Source organism: Triturus cristatus, chromosome 1_2 (genome assembly GCF_964204655.1).
Source record: "Triturus cristatus chromosome 1_2, aTriCri1.1, whole genome shotgun sequence".
Taxonomy (NCBI): domain Eukaryota; kingdom Metazoa; phylum Chordata; class Amphibia; order Caudata; family Salamandridae; genus Triturus; species Triturus cristatus.
In genome coordinates, this window is record NC_140580.1 from 897,391,340 (window position 1) to 897,408,418 (window position 17,079).

The following is a 17,079-nucleotide window of genomic DNA, read 5'->3' on the forward strand; positions in this document are numbered from 1 at the left end:
TACCTCTGTCTATCTTGGTATTAGCGAACCGCAAATGGTAAATGCGGCACGTACGAGTGCTTTATATATCGTTCTAGCTATGAATGCACTGCGTACACGTTATTTTGCTTCGCTACGCGGGTTCCATTTTGGAAGCAGTGGCCATCTTGTCATTGCCCTCACATAGGCTATAATGGAGCAAATACGGGCCTCACAGTACATGGGCTTCCTCTCTGACTTCTCTGTGACCTGGGCAGCTGGCTCTGCTGCCCCGGGTCAAACTGGTCTCACGAGCTCCCCTTCCTCTCTCCACCTGTGATTCGTATCAGGGCTTGGCCCGTCATAAAACCCTTTTCATCCTACACAAGCCCCTGGCTAATCTCTTTCGCACCTGGCTGTTCCTGCTTTATGACTTGCTTCCCAAAACAGGAGATGCTCATGTTTATTGGGGGGATCTGTAAATCTAATGTGGGATCTGAACCTTGTTGTGTAAATCATTGTGGGCTGGCCGAACTGGAATGTGGGATGGTCATCATGACTCTGCCTTTTCTTTGTAACATATCCTTGTATATTGCCGTTTCATAAAACTCAGGAATGTATGCTTGGGGCCAGAAAAGGCCTATTTAAGATGTAGCCTGTTCCTATGATTTTCAGCAGTCTCCTGAGAACATACACGCTGGTGTACTTCTAGGATACCTGTAATTGGTCTGCAGCCAATAAACGATTCTTTGACTTCACCCAGAAGACTCTGTGTTTCTGTAGGTCCGGAACAGGGTGAAACCCAGAAGTCATAGGGTGTGTGCCCCTGCACCGCTGGGACTAAAATACCCAGTACTTCAGTTTGGCGCCCAACTCGGGACGATTTCAGCGGTACCAGTCCAAGCCAGAGGTTCGTGAGGAGCTTCGTGTGGAAATTCCGGAGGAAGGCCGCCACTTCATCGACCCCTGCATGTCGACGTGGTCCGAAAGTCTTTTCTGCGAGGTTCTCCGCGTCCCGACGGCTACGAAGGACTGCTGCCCTGATTAATCGACCTGTTTTGGACCCTTGACGAGTTTGAGAGAGCGAAACAATCGAGAGAGTCTTCTGGTGACGTCATCGATCAGCAATATTCAGTTAAGTATAAGTGGAGCGTCTCCCATTTGTTTTGGTATCCTTCGGGATCGTTTGGTTTGATTTGGTAATTTGGTGATTTGGTGTTTGCAAACCCCAAAGCCAGAGGACTCGTGTATTCACGAGAATATCGTAATCGATAATCCTCTGACGTTTGGATCTAGACTAGTGAGCGAAGATGCCTGGTTCTGGACTATTTGGTAGATTATTCTGTTTGGGTTGTAGAAAAGGTTTCCAGCTGGAAGAATCATGTCCGGTTCCTCCGGTTGGAACTCCAACTTATGAGCTCTATGTAAAACATGGCGTAGGCCCAATTGCATATAATGAAGTGTGGATCCACTACACCAGGAAAGACGGTGTTTTAAAATGGCCCCAAAATGGTAGTTTTGATACCGATATTTTAGATAATTTGGAAATTAAATTGTTTAAGAAGAAAGCCCGGCCGGCGATGTTTGACTCTTTCCGCTTATGGCGAAAGGAAGCCAAACAGAAGGAAATTAAGCTAGCGAAGAAGAATAAAAGAGAGAGAGGTATGTCAGTAATGCAAGCAGCTGTACAATTTAAAGACAATGAGGAGGAGCAGATGAGCGAGCAAATGCACAGGCAGCGTAAGTTAGGGATTGACAAATGTTACCCAGCTTTACCACATTCTAAGCAGAATGAGTTAGAAGAAAAGGAAAAAGATCCCCTGATGTCACATTTGTTGAGTTCACCACCTCCGTATGCTCAAAATGCCACAGCACCTCCCCAGCTTGTGAATATGCCACCTCCAGTTGATATAATACAAGCCTTGCCGTTACCGCCAGCTGCTGTGCAGCCGGCTCCTATCCATGTAACGCAACCCTCTCAAGGGCTGCCAGTTGTGCTTCCAACTGCCCCCGCACTTCCTGCGACTTTGCCTAATCCAGCAGCTGCCTCCCCTAACACTCTTCCTTGCACCACTCCAGTACCCGTTTCTACATCCTCTTTTCTTCCCTCTGTTTTTCCCCCTGTTTCCGCTTCAGCTTCTCCTTCAGCGCGACAGCGTTTAGCTAATGTGGTTACTACGTTAATGTCGCCTCTCTTTGAGTCATCTGGTGCGACTCCTGGTTTACGGCGTAAGCAATTGCGTAGTCAGTTGCCTAACCCTGATGAGAAAAGGGTAATAGATAGCATGGCGCGTAGATGGATTGTTTTCCCTTCATTGTATGATGTGGAATCAGTTGTCAATGTCTTCCATCAGTGGGATGCCCCAAAACAGAGATATGTGTTTGAGAAAATGTGCGAATTTCTCTGTGAGGAATTGGAGGATAGTGGTAAAAATCCGAGCCCGCAGGAATTGTGTAGAGTGAGGTTTGATTTCGGAACTGGTGTAATTGTGGACCGCGATATAGATAAAGCAATTGCGGTCGTATTTTCCTTTAGGAATGATGATTGTCATCAGTCATTGTTTGAGCAAGATGTCCTTGCGGGGAAAAAGGTAAAAGCGCGACAATATCCCATGAGAGAAGTTCCCCCGGTATGGAAGGAAGCAGTTGCAGCTGTCGGCAATAACCCCGCTGTGCCAGCGCATTTCCAACGTGTTTGGGTGCATGTTCCATGGAAGCGCTCTGAGGTGTTAGCACTTAAACAGACATTGCCTGATCCCCGTAAAAACCCAGCAGGTTATTATAAAGAGTTGTCACAGACGGCAGGGTCATGCGTTATGAACCTGGCCGATATAGACATGTTGTTTGGTAATGTTGTTCCACAGCCTCTATGGGGGTCAATTCGTAATGCAGATCACGATGCAGAACTAGGGGATACATGGGCTAACATTATTGCTGCTGATGCAAGACAAACTGGTGGCGCGAAACCTGAGCCTTTAGTAGCTGAATTGCCTGGTAGAATAATCACGTATATGAAGACACTAATGCCTGCGATGCGCGTAAATTGGGACAAGTTATCTGCATGTAAGCAGAAGAAAGATGAGACAGTGTCAGACTTCTTTACTAGGTTTGAGGAAACGTTTATTGACCACAGTGGGCAGGATATGAGTACTGAGGGTGGCCAACGGCTGTTTGTGGATAAGTTTGTGCAGAATTTACTTCCTGACCTGTGTAAAAAGTTGAAAGACTCAGAGAGTTCTTGGGCTGTTTCTTCTTCAGCGCAAATACTGGCTACTGCACAGTATTATGAAAACAGAGATAAAGACGAGAAAGATAGGACAGAAAAGAAAACGAAGGAATTAAAGACAAAGGTCCTTTTACAGCAGGCCTATCCACCACGTGGAGGTCAGAATAATTATAGGCAACCCCAAGGTGTTTATCACCAACCCCAACAGTTTCAGACTAATCAGCAAATGAATGGGTATTATCAACCACGTGTCCCTGTAGGTCCCAACCAATGTTCATACTGCAAAGAGGAAGGTCATTTTAAATATAGTTGCCCTAAATTAATGCAACGGAACGGTAATGCGTATGGCGCCAGAGGTAGAGGTGGTCAGCAAGCTCCTAGAGGCAGAGGGCGTGGAAGTGTTCCCCAAAACGCGCGTCCTCTTCCGCCCCAAAGCGCCATTAATAGTTTTGATCAGCAAGCTAACGCGACTAGTAATACGGCCCAGTATTACAATAATGATTATTATGTGGAGGATGGCGATGCAGAAAATAATGATTACTAGGACAGCCATAGACAGAGAGAGGGAGTTGTTTCAGTGCCAGTGGATCAGAGTGGACCGTATGTTGATGTGACTACAGCAAATGTAACGGAGCCTTTCCTGCTAGACACTGGTGCTGCAAAGAGTTCAATAATGCATTCCAAACTCCCTGGCGCACCTTTGTCTGGCGATATAAATGTTTCAGTAGGTTTTTCTGGCGCCCCAGTTAGGAACCCGATTTCTAGTCCCATGTCACTTTCTGTTGGACCTTGCGAACTGAAAGCACCCCTGATCCTAACAACAGGTTGTGGTGAGAATTTGCTGGGATTAGATTTGTTGAAAAGATTGCACGCTACACTGTATTGTTCTCCTTCAGGAGTACAACTTACATTAGGCAAAAAAGTGATTTCCCCTATGTACTTGTCTAAAAATACAATGCCACCTGAATTGTCATCCCTTCCGGATGCCCTTTGGGCTACTGGTCCCAATGATGTGGGCCTCTTGGAGATACCGCCATACGTGGTGACTTTAAAGGCTAATGTCAGACTGCCACGTATTCCCCAGTACAAAATCTCTAATGAAGGCCAAAAAGCATTGTTAGACATTGTCAGCGACTTGATTAATAAGGGTGTGATTGAAGAGACAAGAGGCAACATTTGCAATAGTCCGATTTTACCTGTCTTAAAACGAACGGACCCTTCACAGCCACCTGTTTACAGATTTGTGATTGATCTTAGAGAGGTTAATAAGATTGTTGTGCCACAGTTTCCGGTTGTCCCTGATATAACTGCCTTGTTAACGATGATTCCAGCTTCTGCTGCATGGTTCTCAGTGATAGATTTAAAGAATGCTTTCTTTAGCATCCCAATTGCAGAAGAGAGCAGAGACATTTTTGGTTTTAGTCTGGGAGGCCGAAGCTTCCGCTTCAAACGCGCTCCCCAGGGCTACTGCGGGAGTCCATCCATATACAGTCAAGCTTTGAAAGCGCAGCTTGATGCACTTGTTTTACCTAATGGAGCTATCCTGATTCAGTACGTGGATGATTTACTAATCGCCGCGGATACTGAGAAGATCTGTAAAGAAGCCACATTGTCATTGTTGCGCCATTTATCCGCTTACCATCACAAAGTGTCTCTCTCTAAGCTGCAATATTGTCGACAAGAAGTGACCTACTTAGGTCATCTCTTATCGAAGGAGGGAAGGAGACTGACCCCAGAAAGAATTCAAGCCATCGCACAGTTGAGTGTGCCAAGAACACAGAGAGAAGTGCGTGCTTTCTTGGGCATTACTTCATACTGTAGGCATTGGATCCCAAGTTTTTCTTTGTTGGCAAAACCTTTATTAGCATTAACATGCAAAGACACACCGAATCCTATCCCATGGTCTGAAGAGTGCCAGAAAAGTTTTGTGGAATTGCGCAATGCGTTGTGTTCAGCACCTGTGTTGGGCACTCCTGACTATAGCAAGCCTTTTACATTGTATGTTCACGAGAAAGATGGATGTGCGTTGTCAGTGTTAACACAGCCTTTTGGCGACAGACCGCGCCCATGCGCATATTTTTCATCCACCTTGGACCCTGTAGCGAGGGCATTGCCAAGCTGTCTGAGAGCGACAGCTGCTGCAGCAATGTCTATCCGACAATCTGCTGGTCTGGTAATGGACAACACATTGATCGTTATGGTTCCACATGCTGTAGACACATTATTAAATAGGACCAAGACACAACACTTGACTAGTGCGCGATTATCAGGGTATGAACTCACACTGTTAGCGAATCATATACACATAAAAAGATGCAATACGCTGAATCCAGCCACGTTATTGCCGATTCCAGCAGACTCAGATGAGATTGAGCAGCATGACTGCCTGTTCAGAACGGAAGAAGAAACGAAAGGGAGAGTGGATCTGAAAGATACTCCCCTGACTGAGTGTGATGGTACTTTATGGGTGGATGGTTCTTGCTTCAAACTCCCTAATGGTGACACGACTACTGCATATGCTATCACGACTTTACACACGGTCGTGGAAACTGCACGAGTGCCACATAATTCGGCCCAAGCAGCAGAATTAATTGCCCTTACGAGAGCATGCGTGTTGTCTGAAGGAATGAGAGTGAATATATACACAGATAGCCAGTACGCCTTTGGCGTGGCTCATAATTTCGGGCGACTGTGGAAAGAGCGTGGGTTCCTGACGTCACATGGAGCTAAAATCCAGAATGGCAAGTTGGTGAATGATCTCCTTGAGTCACTGACCCTACCGTTGCAAGTTGCGATCATGAAATGCAGTGCGCACAGGAAAGTCACAGATGATGTTGGACGTTGGAATGCGTTTGCTGATGAGACCGCGAAAGAGACAGCACAGAATGTGAAGACTAGAATGTATGTTGCAGGCCCCGCAAGATGGGTTAATGATGTGGGAATGTGCGAGAACACAATAGAGAGTGTGAAGTCGCTTCAGGCTGAAGCTACAGAAGAAGAGTTAAGCAAGTGGAGAGAGAGTATGGGTAAGTTGGATGAGAATGGTTGTTGGATTGATCTGACAGAACATAAGCGATGGTTGTTGCCTGATGCATATGTGCTTCCAGTGGTTACTATGGCACATGGAATGGCACATATCAGTACGAAAGGTATCTGTAAGTTGTTGGCTCCAGTATGGCAGAATGCTGGGATTCCCAAGTGTGCAGAGAATGTGGTCAAGAATTGTATGGTATGCTTGAAGTACAACCCTGGTAGGGGAACCCCAACTCCAGCCGGTCACTTTGCACCCCCATCATGTCCATTCGAAGTTTTGCAGCTGGACTTTATTCACATGGACAGATGCAACAACCTAAAATATGTACTGGTGGTTGTTTGTGCTTTCTCCAAATGGGTAGAGGCTTATCCTCTGAAAGATAACACTGCCCTATCCACAGCCAAAGCCCTTGTGAAGGAATTTTTCCCCAGGTTTGGAATGCCGAGAATGGTATGGTGTGATAATGGAAGTGAGTTTGTGGGTAAAGTGATGAAGAATGTATGTGAAGGTTTAGGCATAAGGCAGAAATTCCACGCTGCAAATCACCCCCAATCAGCTGGACTAGTTGAACGCTACAATGGAGCCTTAAAGCTCAAGCTGGCCAAAATCCAGGCGAGCACCGGTCTTAAATGGCCTGACGCTCTGCCTTTAGCACTCCTGTCCACCAGAATGACGATACACTCACGAGTGGGACTTAGTCCTTATGAAGTAGTCTTTGGCCGCCCGGCCAACGTATGGGGTGTGCCAAGGCCTACGAAGTTCAGTGAAATAGAGCATCCAGTACTGCTCGATTACCTGTATGATTTGACTGTTAAACTGCGTGTTTTGCACCAACAGGTACATGATACTCTTCCCCAAGCTTCTGAACCTCCTGGACACCCTATCAACCCTGGCTCGTGGGTCCTGGTCCGGAATTTCCAGCGTAAGGGCAACGACGAACCTCGCTGGATCGGCCCTCATCTTGTGCTTCTGTCAACGAGATCAGCGGTGCGAGTAAAAGGGAGGAAGCACTGGATTCATGGTGCCCACTGCAAAATAGTCCCTTTGCCTCTGCCATATGACCAGTGGGTCAAAGAGGGTATCGCCGACACTGAGACAGACACTGTGCTTCGTTTTGTACCATTCAGTGACGCACGCCTAAAAGACACAGCTTCAGTCCAAGAGAGTGACAATATTCTGCAGGAAGCTGTGCCGCCATCGAATCGACTGGACACCACTGAGCCTGAACTTTTGTTTCAAGACCAAACGGCACCTGGCCGTCTCCGTTATAATTTGAGACCAAGGCCCATGGACAAATAAAGATTTTTCCTTACTCTTTCCTTTTTGACATTTTTTGCTCTCCCATCTGAAGGACTTTCTTGATTTTTGTTTTTCGAACCACCATCCGGGTTCTGCCGCAGGGTCGCGGTGCCAAGACTTTGGGGTACAGGCCGAAGACGTTAGGTCAACGGTTCTGGTTGGTCTAGGGCGTTTCCCCGGACTGACAGGTGTACTCCTTAGCAGAAGAAACTCATCCGCCGCGAGCGGCCCGAGTAGAGGATGGAGTTGTTTAAGATGGAGAGACCGATTGAGGAAATGAACTTTCAAACAAGGATGTGTAGAATTGTGAAAAGTAAATGTTTTGTCTTTTTGTGCCTTTTTGCACTGTGTAGTATAATGATGTTTATTGTAGGATGTGTGTTTTTCTCTGCTCAAAAGCCCATTGCACCCACTGAACAGCCTATACCCCTTTCTACTGCCTCCTCTCACTCTTTTCACCCTTTGCCTGAACACGAACAGACCAGACGATCAGAGTTCGTAAATAACTCGTTCATCCAGCTCTTGCACCAGCACCAACTAGTAGTGAACACGACCAATTGCTGGGTGTGTGGGTTAATGCCACATACCATTAACAAGGGTATTCCCTACCTGGTGCTGCCATATAGTTACAATGGATCGTCATGGGCATTCCAGACCATGTTTCTCTATGCTCTAGATACGTACTCCCCTCGCCAACCGCGTTCCATCAGACCTGGTACAAATAATAAAGCCTTAGTGAGAGGAATTGCCGATATGAGTAGGGATATTGATGCATACTCATCCATTCCCAAAGAAGAGCTGAGACCTTATGTAGGATGGAACGCGACGGGGTATAGTATTAGTCTGGGTGAAAGACAGCGAAAAATCTCATCTCCAATCTGGGTCGTACCCCACATGGGTCGGTTCTGCTTACAGGGTAATGGTCAGAATCCTAGAGCTCAACTGGGAAGAAGTGACTGTACTGAAACGTACACTTTTCCGTCACAGTTTTCCCCTGCGTTTTTGACTGCCAAGGGTACATATTTCATCTGTAATGATCGAGCATATACATGGTTGCCCCCTGATTTCTCGGGCACATGTTATATTGCGAAACTGCTACCGCCTACATTTACTGCTGCCTCCGACTATCACAAGACCAGAGTTGTGAGAGGCGTGATTAGTAAGGAGGACACTGCCGGTCAGGAAGCAGGAGATTTCTTCTTGGGTTTCCTGCCGTTTTGGGGACCTATGGTCAATAGTAGGAACCTGAGACAGCTGACTCGTGTGGTTGAATCCACCGTCAATGTAACGGCTGGTGCCCTTGGTAATCTGACAGCTGAGCTCCAAGCGGATCGCCTTATGACTTTGCAGAACCGCATGGTCCTAGACGTTATTCTTGCAGACCGCGGTGGGGTATGCAGGGTTATCCAATCCAGTTGCTGCATTTTCATACCAGATAATGCTCCAACAGTGTATCAAGCCATCTCCAAACTCCATAAAATATCTGAATCCATACACGTGGATAAGGGAGATTGGTCACTGGTGGGGTGGTTCTGGGAATTGATATCTGCCTGGGGTTGGAAAGTTCTAATGGTCATTGGAATGATCTTAGCCATTCTTTTCCTGTTCTGTCTATGCATACAGTGTGCTCCTGCGATATGTGGCCTCTGTGCTACCTTATGTGTAAGGAAACCTGTATCGAGGGACGAGCTAAGTAATAGGATGATGCTACAGCAACATCTCCATGACTTTGTGAACATTGACCTAGACTCGGATTAAGATGAGTATAGTGATTGCCTATGTAAGGGCAAAAGGAGGGTCTGTCGTACTTTAATATTCGGGACCGCGTAGGGAACAGGGCCCTACCTCTGTCTATCTTGGTATTAGCGAACCGCAAATGGTAAATGCGGCACGTACGAGTGCTTTATATATCGTTCTAGCTATGAATGCACTGCGTACACGTTATTTTGCTTCGCTACGCGGGTTCCATTTTGGAAGCAGTGGCCATCTTGTCATTGCCCTCACATAGGCTATAATGGAGCAAATACGGGCCTCACAGTACATGGGCTTCCTCTCTGACTTCTCTGTGACCTGGGCAGCTGGCTCTGCTGCCCCGGGTCAAACTGGTCTCACGAGCTCCCCTTCCTCTCTCCACCTGTGATTCGTATCAGGGCTTGGCCCGTCATAAAACCCTTTTCATCCTACACAAGCCCCTGGCTAATCTCTTTCGCACCTGGCTGTTCCTGCTTTATGACTTGCTTCCCAAAACAGGAGATGCTCATGTTTATTGGGGGGATCTGTAAATCTAATGTGGGATCTGAACCTTGTTGTGTAAATCATTGTGGGCTGGCCGAACTGGAATGTGGGATGGTCATCATGACTCTGCCTTTTCTTTGTAACATATCCTTGTATATTGCCGTTTCATAAAACTCAGGAATGTATGCTTGGGGCCAGAAAAGGCCTATTTAAGATGTAGCCTGTTCCTATGATTTTCAGCAGTCTCCTGAGAACATACACGCTGGTGTACTTCTAGGATACCTGTAATTGGTCTGCAGCCAATAAACGATTCTTTGACTTCACCCAGAAGACTCTGTGTTTCTGTAGGTCCGGAACAGGGTGAAACCCAGAAGTCATAGGGTGTGTGCCCCTGCACCGCTGGGACTAAAATACCCAGTACTTCATCATTAAATTCCAGTAGGAGAGGTTCACATTTTAGGGAAGTGTCTGGAGGGGCGGTAGAACTATCTATTTTGGGCAGTTCAGTTTCGAGTCGGGCGAGACTACCGCGTATCGCCCAAAGTACTCCGGCTTGTTTAGAAATGCAGACGCTGTGAATGCCTTGAATGCATCCCATAATACTGCATATTGCGTCACCAAGGCTGCGTTAAGAGCAAAATATTAAAGGATCGCAGCATGTAGCTCCGACAGTTCATCTAGTAGTGCTGTGGCTGGGAATGTCAATCTACGTTCCTAGCCAGAAGAATAGGGAATTACTAGGTGAAGTAGCACGGACATGTGACATGATAGGGTGCGGGCATTGTTTCTACATTGCCTAGCCAATACCAACTAGGGGCGTCTGCAAACCAATAATCAACACGTGTCCACACGGAGTGTGGTGCTAAGTGGAATGTGTAACCCAGGTCTCCGGAGTGCTGTGTGCGTCGTGTATCGCAGAGAGCAATTAAGTCCAGAAAATCATCTCAGGCCCAAGTGGCCTGGGGTTTAGAGCCTTGCCCTGTTCGGGATGTGTCACAGCTGGGATCCAGCCATAGATTCAAATCGCCGCCGAGGATTTAGGTGTCTGGTTCATGTCGGTCAAAGCTGTGTGTACTTCAGAGAAAAAAGTGGGATTGCCAGTGTTAGGAGGGCAAATGCTAAAAACCAGTTTTTTTTAGCCCAACATTGTCCCCATCACTAATATGTATCGCCTGTGTTCATCAGCGATGGTGGTGTAGTGCATGAAGGGGAGGCTGTGGTGTATCAATATACATACGCCTCGGGAGTATGTGCTGTATTCAGTGAAGAATCAGTGAACTCCCCAAGAGGAGGCAAAAGGGGGAGAGGATTGCCGAGGCAGGTGGGTTTCCTGCAGAAAAGCTATCTTAATGTGGTGTCTGTGTAGGTAGAATAGTACTAGCATTCATTTCCGGGGGATGTTGAGGCGGCGAACATTCCAGTAGCCGTGCTTCAACCTTGGTGTTAGGAGTTACCATCATGAAGGTGCCGGAGTGAGAGTGTACCGAGTGTACAAGTGGAGTGTCCTGCATGCAAGAGGCATGGAGGTCCACACAAGATGGAGAAGAGAGGGGAAAAATAAGTCTGACAGAAGACAAAAAACAAACAAGTCCCAATTAGCTCACCCCCCACCCACACCAGTAGACAACAGCATGGCGAAATCCCAGTACCCAATACTAAAAATACAAAATCCCAAAATCAAAATGGTCGAAGTTATCCGTGGGGGCAGGCAATGATTCAGGAGCCCACAGCCTGATCTGCAAGATTTGTCACTGAATTAGAAAGAGTTATTATGAAGGGTGGAAGTCCTTTAAGTTTGCAAAGCCATGGATTAATCAACAAGCATGCAAGTGTATTTAGCCATCAAGGCTGTTATGTGCATGGCCGTAGTAGGGTAGTCCACTAATTGCATAAAAAGTATAGCCGTTGTTATTCCAGGGGGAAAGAGTTCACTGGCAGCCAGTAGTCGATCAGGGGATGAGAGTCTAGATGAGTGATGAGGGCTCTTGCGATTATTATCCCTTTGTGTTTTGCACAAGGTGTCCACCGGGTGTAAAAAAAAGTGGGGTTTGTCACCTATCGCCACCCGCAATCTCGCCGGGTACAGCATGTCGTTTTTCATGCCAAGTTTGCGGAGTTACACCTTAACATCAGTGAACTTTTGCTGCACTTCCTGGACCACCGCTGTGTGATCAGGATAAAAGGAGAGCGAGGAACCCTGATACTGCAGTGGGGAGTTCTCACGGGCGAATACGGAGGGTGGTGTTGCGATCTATATAGTTTAAGAGATGTGCAATAATGGGCCTCAGGGGGGCTTGAGGGGGGAGGGCTTGGCCCTAAGGATCTGTGTGCCCTTTCTACAAGAAGTACTTTGGAGAAGTGTTGGGGCCCCAACAAATCAGTGAGTTATGTCTCTACAAAGAGCTCTGGCATCCGTGTTTGGTTGATTCTTCAAATCGCAAAATCCATATGTTATTCTTCCTGGATCTGGCTTCAAAATCTTCATTTTTGATAACCACCGCTTTAAGCAGTCATTCAGTTTTGTCCAGGCAGAGTGTCATATCTCATGTCTGGTCTTCGTGTGTGGATATGCGATCCTCAGCCGCGTCCAACCAGGTGCCATGCCTGTCCAGGCGCTCTCCCATTTTGTCAAGTCGCGTGACAAGAGTGTTGAATCTTGCATCAGGGAATCCGGATCTTAGTTCCACCATAATGGCTGCCGAGCCTTCGAGTGGGGGGGGGGGGGGGGGGTTTGCGCTTCAGAGTCTGCCTTGCCATCTTTGTCTAGGGTCTGTCCCTGGCAATCTGATATGCGGGGCCTGTCAAACGTCAACTAGCGCTGCTTAGAATCGCCACGCCCCGTTGTGTCTGTGGGGGGTCATAGGCAAATGCAGGTAAGGCGTGGGTCCTGTCTATGCAGCCCCTCTAATTGTGAAGTGGCAAGGCGTGGGTCATGAGTCCCTGCGCCAGGGAGTGGAGAGTTGGCAATTCCCAGCAGTGGAGTTGAAAAAGCAGGAGCCCGGTGGGGACCCCACATGTCAAGTAGCAAAGTATTTCGGAGCCCTCTCCGACGTGGGGCCTCTAAGGGGTGCCTGGCAGATATTGGTTCCCCAAAAGAAGAACAGTTGCATTTGCATGTGCTTAGAAAACAAGGAGGATGCCACCCAATAATTGCGCTTGATCGGGCCGGGCCATCCAGTGGAGTAATGAGGAAGCAGGTAGTGCAGCAAGGGAATCCCATGCAGCCCGGGCCCAGGAGTACATGTGGGTGGTCCCCTACCACCGTCGCTGGGCTGCCGGGTCGTGCCTGTGTCATAGGAGGTTGGATGTAGTTTCCTAGCCCTCTCTACAAGAGCCTGGGATGTCTGAGGCAACAATCTAGATACTGCAGGTAAGGGCGGGGTAGGCAAAGGTTTTCTCTGGCCTGTAGATTAGGGCCAGCAGCCTCGCATTGTCATGGCAGTGATGTTGGGCCATGAGGTAAGGATGAAAAGTCTCTGGCAGGGGACAGGGAAGGCCCAACGTGGTGATGAAGCGCCGATACAGAGCGAAGAAGCAGCCGCAGATCAGGCCAAGCTGCCACCCTCACCCACGCCGGCACATCTCCGCCGGAGGGCCACAGCGACGGTACTTGACACTCAACTAGAGTGGTTATTGCTGGCCCCTCCGGATGGTTCCAAATTAACTCACCAGAGCCCGGGCCACAACAGTGATGGCGGGATATGTGCGGAGAGGAGGGGAGACCCAGCGGGGCACCACAGCCCCGGCCTTAGTCTCGCCAGCGACCGCTGTCGTCAGGGGCCTCCGAGGCAGGCTGGGCCACTGCCTGCTCCAGTGGGGTCCCACAGCGGCTCGATGGTGTGGAGCCAGGATCAGGCAGCCCTCACAGCATGCTTTGTTGGTGTAGGCGGCAGGATAGCAACATTTGCGAGGGTAAAGGCGACGGCAACACTATGTTGTCATGAGGATTTGGGTGGTGAGCTCCGGAGCTTCAGTGTCGTGCAGCCATCTTAGTCGCCGTCTTGGCCATGCCCCTTTATTTTTGATTATTGGGTTTGTGATGTGTGAGAGTGTTTGTGTGCACATTCAAGTCTCCAGTAGTTATTATAATCATCTGATGTGTTTTCTTTGGTTATTGGTATTGTGATGTGTGAGTGTGCCTGTGTACACATTCAAGTCCATAGTCATCTGATGTATTCAGTGTAAATATTTTTCTGATTTCTTTCAGTGGAAATCCAATATATTCCCTGCTTGTATTTTATTTCATGTATTTTATTACATGTATTTAACGGTTGCATTTGCTTACTTATGTGTGTTATTATTACTTGCACACTGAGAAAGCCTTTTTGTTAGAGAAAACCCCATGCCTTATTACCAGAACAGTCTTTTGATGTGAAATCCCTTTCCTGGTGTTTTTATTGCTTTGCTGTGTTTGTGCTTCCATGTGGCAGAGCAGTATTTTCTATAATTTGGGAGGGCAAAGCAATACAGTCCCTTTTTGAAGATCTGCGCCAGCACCTTATTGACCGTAATCTCATTGATCCCCCCCCAGGAGTTTGCCTAGGAGGCAGACCACAGAATCAGCCTTAGGGTCCACAAGTAGGTATCTGGGCAGGGGGATCACCACAAGGGTGGGCCAAGTCCTCACTAGAAGAAGGAGGGGGAGACAAACATAAATCCAAGGAGTTCTCTAAAAATCCCAAAACGAGTTCTAAGGGTCAGGACTTTCAATCTCTACCTTAGCAGAAGAAGTGGTTCCCTGAGAGTAAGTCATCATGGAAGAGACCCCATAAGTGCTGCGTTTGTCCACAGGTTGGGCACTACAAGGGGTATACGGTTGGGCACTACAAGGGGTGTACCAAGTATCCCAAGCTGGCACAGCCCCCTACTGATAGGCAAGCACTGAGGGTGGTTTGTGTAGCGCTTGGGGAGGAGATTGTTCCAAATAATGTGGGAATAGCGTAGAGGTTTACCTAGTGACCCTGAGTGACAGAGAGACATACAAAGAACCCACATGCTTAATAACACTAGGAAATACAGTCAGTGTGTCGCCATCAATGGACATAGGGTGGAGGCTCTGAGAGATACTGGAGCCAGCATGACAACTTGCAGATGCAATCTTGTGACCTCAGAGCAGGTAATTCCTAATGCATTCCACCAAGTTGTTGCAGCCAACAAACCTGACAGTCACTACCCAGGGGCTCTGGTTCCTTTTGAGTGGGGATCGCAGATTCCTTGAGGGTAGCTGTGAGCCCATCCATGCATGTGAATTGTCTGCAAGGCATCAACCTAGAGCACACCATCAGGAAGTAAGTGGATCTCACGTAGACTTGGAGATATTAGGGTTCCCTGAGTAGGTGTGCCTGACCACATGGTCCTTGGTCACCCAAGAGGGTATTTAGGAAGACCTGGAAAAATGGCCCAGGTGCCTACCAAAAAGAGGAAGTGTAAAGAGCACAGGAAACCCACTACAGAAACTTTCATGTTCTGGGAGGAGCCTGAGCCTGAAGGTGATGCTCCAGAACCTACAGGAGAGAACATTGCGCCCTGGGAAGCCTACCTGAGCAGACCAACTGACAGCAGGAAGGTGGTCCCACCAGGAAGAAGTTCTGCAAGGCGCAAATTGAGTGCCCTACTTTTGAGGGTCTATGGCAACAGGCCGAGGTCTAGGCAGCTGGCGATGTCTAGTGATCACCTGATTTACTAGGAGAATGATATCTGTAAAGTGAGCCTAAGGTTCCTGAGGCAACTAGTGTGTTGGTGGTCCCACAGTGCTACAGGGCCTTCCTACTGGAACTGACTCATGATGTTCTCCTGGCAGGTCATCTAGCACAGAGTAAGACACTTGAGAGGCTTGTCACCCATTTGTAAAGACCCTCGTGAGGATGGCCTCAGATGCATTCTAACGATCATGCCCTACCTGCTAGGCCAGTTGCGGTAAACACCCAAAATATCGTTTCCAAAATATCGACTGCCCAGAATATCGAAGTTAAAATATAGAGTGGACAGAATATCGACTCTACAAAATATAGATAGGTCAGAATATCGAAATTGGGGTACAAAATATCGATTACCAAAATATAGACCTTAAAAATATAGATTACCAAAATATAGACCTTAAAAAATATCGAATACCATAATATCGAATTTTTAAATTTAGATTACCATAATATCGATTTTTTTTGTGTGTTATGTATGGTAGTATATGTGTTAAAATGATGTATTATTGTTGTAATGTATGTTTAATTTATTTAAACAAATGAATGTTATGTAATTTAATTATTGCGTAATTTAATTCCGTAGCGGGTTGTGGGTTTATAGGGGAATAGGGTGGGAAGTAATTTAATTATGGTTAATTAAATGTTAATTATATTTATATGTTTTGATAATTAATTAATTGATAATTAATTATTAATTGGTAATTTATTTTTATTAATTGGTAATTAATTTATAATAATTGATTAATTGATAATTATGTTAATTGTATTTGTTATTAATAGGAGCGGGTTGTGGGTTTGTAGGGGAATTGGGTGGGAAGTAAATTAACTGTAATAAAGTAAATAATTAATTTTTTATTTATGTGTATTGATAATTGATAATTAATTTGTAATTGGTAAATAATTATTATTAATTGGTATTAAATTTTTATCAATTGATAATTCATATTTTTAAATGGTAATTAATTGTTATTAATTGGTAATTATTTTTAATTAACTTTTTATCAGTATTGATAATTAATGTCATCTTATATTTAATTTAAATCATTACTTTCCCTACTTTTGCACTCTCTGGAGTGGGAATAGTAATTTTTACCTCTACGCTATCCAACGCTTTCCCTACTGTTGCACTGTTTGGAGTTGGAATAGTAATTTTTACCCCTACGCTATCCAATGTTTTCCCTACTGTTGCACTCACTGGAGTGGGAATAGTAATTTTTACCTCTACGCTATCCAACGCTTTCCCTACTGTTGCACTCTCTGGAGTGGGAATAGTAATTTTTACCCCTACGCTATCCAACGTTTTCCCTACTGTTGCACTCACTGGAGTGGGAATAGTAATTTTTACCTCTACGCTATCCAACGCTTTCCCTACTGTTGCACTCTCTGGAGTGGGAATAGTAATTTTACCCCTACGCTATCCAACGTTTTCCCTACTGTTGCACTCACTGGAGTGGGAATAGTAATTTTTACCCCTACGCTATCCAACGCTTTCCCTACTGTTGCACTCTCTGGAGTGGGAATAGTAATTTTTACCTCTACGCTATCCAACGTTTTCCCTACTGTTGCACTCACTGGAGTGGGAATAGTAATTTTTACCCCTACCCTATCCAACGCTTTCCCTACTGTTG